This window comes from Neomonachus schauinslandi, chromosome 10 (genome assembly GCF_002201575.2).
Source record: "Neomonachus schauinslandi chromosome 10, ASM220157v2, whole genome shotgun sequence".
NCBI lineage: Eukaryota > Metazoa > Chordata > Mammalia > Carnivora > Phocidae > Neomonachus > Neomonachus schauinslandi.
In genome coordinates, this window is record NC_058412.1 from 34,808,170 (window position 1) to 34,816,472 (window position 8,303).

The following is an 8,303-nucleotide window of genomic DNA, read 5'->3' on the forward strand; positions in this document are numbered from 1 at the left end:
GACCTTGACACGGGGCCCCACCCTGGGCTGTCTGCCCTGGCCTCCTTCCCTATAACCTTCAGTTCAGCGGCATTACTGACCACTCCCTGACCCCATGTGCCCGCCACAGTGCCAGTACCATGGCTCCCGCTTGCAAGATGCCCACAATCTGGCAGGAGAGACAGCACCGGGCACACTGACCGCGGACCCCCCTTCCTTCGGGGCCCGCTGGAGTCTGGAAAGCACGTTCACCACCCCACAGCTGAGCTTAACATTATGGCTCACAGCAATTGAGAATTTTTCAGGAAAAGTGCCAGTCAACCCAGTTCTAACTGGCTTAAGGGGGTGGAAGGGGTGAGGAGGGGAATCCTATTAGGGGCTCATAAGTGAAGAGTCTATAGAGACTGGGAGGGGACTGCTTAAAGTACAGTTTGATTTTTAGCTCGAGGGCCACCCCCTGCCCCCACTTGCCTTCCCCGGACCTTGCTTCCTCTCGCTTCATCCCTCAGTCAGGCCATCTTCTGCACAAGCTTCATTCCCACGGCTCCTGCAGGGACAAAGACGCAGGAACAGCCCCAGCACTCACACGCCCCAGCTTCTGAGAGTAAGGCGGCAGCGTTTTTCCCAGCATGCCCAGCACATGTCTCCCTGGACCTCATTGGCCGTAATCGGGTCAGGTGCCCGCCCCTCAACCAATCACTGGCAGGGAAAGGCATTGCCTCGCTTGGCTTGGAGGTAGCGTGGCTGCCAAGGCTTTACCGAAGCTGGGGTTTCCTGCTGGAGGAACAGACAAAACAAAGAAGTACACGGCAGTTGTCAGGGAGCCCTGTTCTAAGGCTGATGGCCCTCGGCAGTCAGGACAGCCGTCGGAGCGACGTTTGTGGGTTGGACGGCCCCCTGACTGGTGCCATCGGCACCCAAGAGAAGGCTGCGCTCAGATGCCTGTTCAGGAGGAGCCTGAATCCCTTCCCCAGGGCCACACGGACTTCCTGTCAGGCCCCTTCTCTGGCACCTCTCAGCTCTGGCCAAGGCCTAATTAAACCCGTATCTTCCCCTTCAAGATATGTGCAGTTTCTTGCATGAATGGTCGGGAGTGTGGGTGCAATGGTTAGAGAGTTTCTTACAGATCCCCTCATCTTGGCCCTCTCTGCTTAGGGAAAGGTTATTCCTGGCCACGCCGTCTCCGGTTCTGCCCTACAGGCACCAGTCTCTGTGCAGATTGGACCCTGTCTATACCCCACCCTGTTCTCTAATCTCTGAACCCTGCAGAGCTCACTTTGCAGGCAGCTAGATTCTGCACATTCTCTTCACAACAAGCTAGTTCAGACAAAATCCATGTGATTATAGCTGGCCCATGTGAAACCAGAGATGACTGGCTCTGATACTCCCCTAACCCAAAGGGTTAGAGCTCATGTGAGTGGACAAGGGGGCAGGGAGGGGGGCCCAGTACCCGCTTTGGGCTGGCAGGAGTGTCCATGGCCTTGGGGGCTTGTCTGGGATGGAGAAGGTTAATGGGGCAATGCAAGGAACAAGGAACCAGTTCCAGGGTGACAGAACCTGGCTTGAGGAGGGCCTCGCACTAGCTCTCAAAGCTTTACTGACTGCACCATAGCTCCTGTCTGGAATGTGTCAGGGAAGGCAGGACAGACCGGGGAAAAAAGGCTCCCAACCACTCTAAATGGACATCACAAATACTTATCCTGAGGAGGGTCCCTCAGTTCCTCACTTTGAGGAACCTCACTGTTTCCTCTTGTTTTACTCACAATCTATGGGAAGTCCAGGTCCTCTGGCAATCCTCCTGGATGAGCTCTGTCCCCCTCCCCCTCACTCCACCCCGGCGTGTGCCTTGTGGTAACTTCCCTCATGGTCTGAATCCCTGCCTGGGACCTTTTGCCTTCTGGGTCCCCACAGGACTTGAATTTCCCAAAGGCAGAGACTGTGGCTTATCCACGGTGGTCTCCTCACATTGCAGGCCACACCTGGTGTGTGGGAAGGTGTCTAAGAAATGTAGTATGAGGGCACCTGGGTGGCTCAGTCATTAAGCGTCTGCCTTCAGCTCAGGTCATGATCTCAGGATCCTGGGATCGAGCCCCGCATTGGACTCCCTGCTCCACGGGGAGCCTGCTTCTCCCTCTCCTACTCCCCCTGCTTGTGTTCCCTCTCTTGCTGTGTCTCTCTCTGTCAAATAAATAAATAAAGATCCTAAAAAAAGAAATGTAGAATGATGCCTCCCTTAGCGAAGACCAAGGAATTTGGAACTTGGCAGGGGCAGGGAAAAGGATTACTGGAGTGTCACTGCCTGGTGTGAAGGAGGAGGCAGAAAACCACCCAAAGCAGACACACAACCATCGGAAGCTCACAGAGGACAGACAGCTCTGCAACTTTGGGAGCCTCTGAGGCAGCTGTTACTGAGGGCTCCAGGGCACCGAGCAAAGGTTAGCGACAGAAGAGTGCCGAGAGATTGCAAAAAGATCTCAGTCCCCACACGTGATTGTAGGGGAGGGGGTGGTTGTTTCAAAGTTTGCTTCTGTCAGGATCACACTCTCAGCTGTTTGAAGCCTGCTCTACACACGACTCCTTCCCATAGGATCTCTGACAGCCCAGATGTTTCTGCGACAAACTACTGTCTCCTGTCTGGCTTTCTAGACCCTAAAGAGTGTCATTGGGTTTTTCAAGCTTTTTTCAGGATTTTCAAAAGCCTCATGGGCAGGGCTAACTGGGGAACCCAAACGTTAACTTCCTTGCTATGGGCTGGAATTAAATCAGTTCCATGTGGTAACAGTTATGCAGTCTGATGAGTAGTTATGTGTGTCCTGATTAATAAAATAGGGACTGACAGTGTGTCCTCTCTCCCAGCACCCAGCTTGGCCGACTCTTCTGGAATTATTACTTGATCAAGTCCGTTTTCTGAAGAAAAACCACATGGAGAATGAGGTAGAAATAGGAAAATGTCTTTGGGCTGTGAAAGAAATGCAAGTAGCTTCCCTCCCAAGTAGTTTCCTCCGGGAACCTGAGGGCAGGAAATCTATGTGGAGGCCCGTTTGCAGTGCGGTCACCCCCTGGTGGTCAACGGGGAGCACAGCACTTGTAACCACAAGCCAACGGGGTCGCCAATAAAATTGGAAGAGAAGCCATGCATCTTCTAAATCATAGGCTGGCCATTGCTCTGGAAAGCTGTGTAGCAGAACACGATGGGGAAGGGTATGGGCTCCTTACCCAGTGTCTCTGGGTCTCAATTTTCCCCTTCCCTGCAATAAAGGTAACAAGGAGGGGCCTCCTGGGTAGGCCCATGAGAGTGAATGAGACAAGCCTGGCCACAGGACCCTCTGCGCTTGCGCTGGGCCCTCTCTCCTGTCTGGGGCAGGTCAGTGTGACCACGCAGTGAGTGGTGGCAGGAGGATGGGGCACGTGGACAGCAGGTTGCCTGATGCGGCCTGATGGCACAGATTGCTCCTCCTTAGCCACCTGCTCCCCAGATAGGCTTTGGAAGTTACCAGGGAAACTGGGAACCATCACAGGTTTATATCCAATACCTGGAAACTCCTTTTGAAACATCTGTCCTTTCTCTGGCGGCTAATTGATATGAGCCACCCTTCTATAGAAAGGGGAGAAAACACATGAAAATTTCAGCGGGGTAAGAAGGAAGGATGTTCATATTTATCAAGAGGCTAGTAAATATTCATATTTAATCATCATAACAATTCTATCAGAGGGTTATTTTTTGGCTCATTTTACGGTGTGGAAACTGAGGCTCAGCAAGGTAAACTGATGTGCTTAGGATGAAACAGAAAGCTCCAGAACCAAAGCATGGGCCTTATGCCCTAAATGTCACAGGGCCTTAGAGGTGTAGCATGTCTGGAGGTTATGGAGCTGTGTAAGGACACAGGTCTTTTCTACCCTCAGGCAGGGTAGAGAGGAGCAGATTTCCATAAGAAGCCTCCCTCAACCTCCAGCACCCCCACCACCTCGGGCAGCTCCACCCCCTCTAGTCCAGACTTCTGTTGATTACTGGGGGGGCGAGTCACTTCATCCTGGTCCACATAGCTGACCGGACCAGCCCCGACACCTGTCCGGTGGCAGCCAATCCATAGGCTGCTGATCCCCAGCAGGAAGAGCGTTCTTCAGACCTCTGGAGACAGTGAGAGTGTGCTGTCCAGCGGGAAAGGGGTTTGGTAGCAGGAGGACACACTGCACACGCTAGGAAAGTATAGTCAGCGAGCAGCCAAGTTTCACAGAACCAGTGCCCGGAGCAAAGGAAGGGGCTTAAAGTTTCCTGCTCTCTGGGCTCTTCATGCTTCTTGCACCTCAGACCTTGAGATGAAATAAATCTCTCAGAATTTTCTTCAGTGTTTATTGATGGCAAACTCTCTCAAGTTATGTTTGTCTGAAAACATTTTTATGTTGCCCAGGCTACAGTTCCAGGTTGGCAGTTATTTTGAACAACCTGAAGATAACCCACTGTCTTTTAGCATCATTGTTACCAATGAGATGTCATTTGTCAGTCTGTTGCTCTTTCCTCTCTGGCTGGCTTGGTGATCTTTGTTTCTGGTGTTCTGCGGTTTCAGTATACTATGTCTTAGGTGACAGTCTCCTTTTATTTAGCCTGCTTGGGACTTGTTTGAATTTCTTAAATCAGTGTATTGGTGTCTATAGTGATTAATCTTCTGTGTTCAGGTGCCCCTCAGGCTTGTCCAAACTATGGTGCCCAACACCAGTCTAAATGTCTTGTGAAGGTATCTTGTGATGTGCTTACCATTACTAGTTAGAATCAGCAGACTTTAAGTAAAGCAGGTTACCCACCAGAATGTGGGTGGGCCTATTCCATCAGTTGAAGGCCTTAAGAGCAAAAACTTAGGTTTCCTGGAAGAAGAAGGAATCCACTTCAAGACTGCCACAGAAATTTTGCCCCAGGTTCTACCCTGCTGGCAGGCCCTGTGAATTTTGGACTCAAGATTGTAACTTCAACTCTTGCCTGAGTTTCCAGCCTGCCACCCTGCCCTGCATATTTCAGACTTGCCAGTCCTCACAATCACGTGAGCCGATTCCTTAACACCCATCCCTTTTGGCCAGGAGAACCATGACAAAAACAGTGTTAAGTCAAGCCTGGAACTTCTTGGCCATTCCCGTTTTTTTTTTTTTTTCAGGACTCCATTGAGATTTAAGGTTTACTTTCTCACTCTATTTTCTGTTTATTTACCTCTATATAGTTTCTATTTCTTTATTTCTCTGAGTTAGAATTTGAATAATTTCTTTAGATTGATTTCCAAGTCAATGATCTTGTCAGCTGGGCCTGATTTACTGCTAAACCCATTCCTTGAGTTTTAAATTTAGTCACTATATATATATGTATATATATATATATATATATATATATATACTTTTTCCCCCCAGAAGTTTTGATTCTTTTCTCAGATATGCTTAGGCATTCAGTATAGTGTTTTCAACATGCATTTTCAAGTTTGCCTTTTATTTCTATAAACATATTAAATATAGTCATTTATAGTTTTGTCTGATAATTCCATTATCGGGAGCCCTCTGGGTCTGTTGATGCAGCCTGGTGTTTCTGCTAAACCTCACTTACGGTGTCGTGTTTCTTTGAATACTCAGTCATTGTTGACTGAAATCTGCTCATTTTCCTTCGACTTTACAGAGATCACTACCAATTAAATTCTCCATCATATTTTCTTGTGGATTTGGGCTGCAAACTCATAAAGTTTAGCTCATGCTTCCTAATATTTTTGAAGGTTTATTTATTTATTTTAGAGCGAGAGAACATGCGCACGTGCAGGGTGGGGGCAGAGGGAGAGGGAGAGAGAGAATCTCAAGCAGACTCCCTGCTGAGCTCGATCCCAGGACCCCAAGATCACGACCTGAGCCGAAATCAAGAGTCAGATGTTCAACTGACTGAGCCACCCAGGTGCCTCTCATGCTTTCTCATTTTAGGGGTGAATTTTCCCAGTTTTACCGGGGGCTTGAGATAGTCAATTTTTCTTGCAGCCTCCTGGGAGAGAAAGTGGAAACAGCTGGGTTTGTTTCTATTTCACGCTCATTATCTCCAAGGGGTAATTGGGGCTCCAGTTCTGTGGAGGAAGGATTTCTTGATAGACTTCTCACCTGGGTGGATCCTGGGCTTGATCTCTTATACCTTAGATTTTGGAAGGATGTGAAACCAAAGCTCAGCCAAGCTCACCTGTTTCAAAAAGTCCTTTCAGGGCTCTGCTTACATCTCTGAATGTGGAAACATCCACTCAGTTCCTGGCCCAAGAATGCTTTACCTTTTGGTCAGTTCAATGATGTTTCTAAGAAGTTATTTATTCTAGATTTTTAGTTGTTTTCAGTGGAAGGAATAATCCAGTTACCTAGACACTCCATGTTATTGGAAACTGAGGTGCCTATATTTTTAAATGGTAAACCTTGCATTTCTGGGATAAAGCCAAATCTGTCATGATATATTACATATATCATGTACATATAACATACGTTGTTGAAATGAGTTTACTGATACTCTGATTTTTTTTACATCTTTGTTTTATAGTGGAGAATATCCTGTAATTTTTCCTTCTTATCCTACCCGTGACTGATTTTTTTAAAACTCCTGGTAATACCACTCTTTAAAATGAGTTGGGAAGTGTTCCCTCCTTCTCTTCCACACCAACATCCAGAGAGCAAGAGAGGATGGGACTTGTCCAAGGCCACATACGTTTTATGGTCAGGACTAATGTCTCCTGTCCCTGAACCCAGGGCTCCTTTGGACCCATCACTGCCCCCCAGCCACACAGAAGGCATACCATACCCTGGGCACCTCCTCTGCACTGAGTGTCCAGGTCAGGAAGGTGCCAAGTGAATGAGTGGAAAACAGAAGTATAAATGGATGGATGATGGATGCATGGATGCATGGATGGATGGATGGTTGGGAGGAGGATGGATGATGGACAGATGGAGGGAGGAGGGATGATGGATGGATGAGCATTCCCCACTCTGAGCTCTGTAGACCGTCATGAAGTGAGTCAGTGCTTACACCCAGCCTAGAGCCACCAGCTTAGCTCCATTCTTCAATGACTGGGAGGTCCCAAGATCTTTTAACCCAGCTTCCCCATCTGTGCCCCTTAGGCTGTGACCAGAGTAAACATGCTCAGCATGGTGGTCAGCCCATGGCAAATGCAGGATACCCCATCCGAGACAGCAAGATCAGGGCTTCATTACCTGGACTGTGTCAAGGCCCTGGGGCTCAGGTGGAGAGGGGTCTTTGGAGTGTGTGGGGGTGGAAGTGGGTTCCTGTCACCTGTCCTCCCAACTACTGCTGTGATGGCCATCAGCCAAACCTGGTGACTCATGGAGGCTTGGGTCTGTGTTCACTGTGGAGGTGATGTCACATAGCGTGGGGTCTGGTCCTTAAAGCACTGCAGATCCCCCCAGAACCTCCCTCCCCCCCATCCTTGAGTTGGGGAAAGCCCTTCCTCTCCTCCCTGCCAGGTTCTCACTTCTTGCTGTGCCCCTGGCATCATTCTCACCGAGTTTACACTTTTGAAAGTAAAGCCAGGAGAGGAAGCTATCTTCAGGCCGATTCTGCTTCTGCCCTGTAACCTGCACCCTCCAGCCAAGGGGACACGGCAGAAACGACTTCTTGGAACTGGAAAAGAAAAATGGTCTGGGAATGAAATACAAATGGCACCTCAAGAAGTCACCCTGCCCCACCAGCTCTGCAGAGGCTGCGGGCCTGGAGCTTCTAGTAAAGGCTTCCCAACGGCGGGCTTCCCTTCCCGGCTCCACCTTCAGTGACATCACAGCGGGAGCCTGCAAGCGAGCGCAGCGAGTGCCAGTGAGCGTGGACATTGGCAAATGCTACAATTCAGGGAATGTCAAACATTTACCAGCACAGCCCTGGGCAGGAGCCATGGCTAACAGCAGCAGGGATGGGAGGGGCTGGGCTGAAATCCAGAGTTGGGATAAAGCCAACAAGAGTCCCTCTTCTTTGCCAAGTTTATTTTATTAAAATATACAGGACTGAATATTGGTGGGCGCTGAGAACAGGAACCACCCTCCCAGGCTGCACCCAAGGGAGACGCTTCTGCCATGCAGACATGCGGCCAGTCTGCATCCCAGGGTGGGAGACAGACCCCTCCTGCTTGACGTGCAGCCAGTCTGGCCCCAGGCCAAGAGGGGCAGGGGCATGGTGGTGACCCTCTCCTATGGCTTCGGCCCCTCAGAAGCACAGCTAGGCCAGCTGGGAGGGCTGGGCTGGGGCTGGGGGTGGGCAGAGGGGGAGAAGATCCCTGAGCCAGGGAAAGCTGATGCCCTCCTGGAGGAGGGAAGAAAGACCCGCC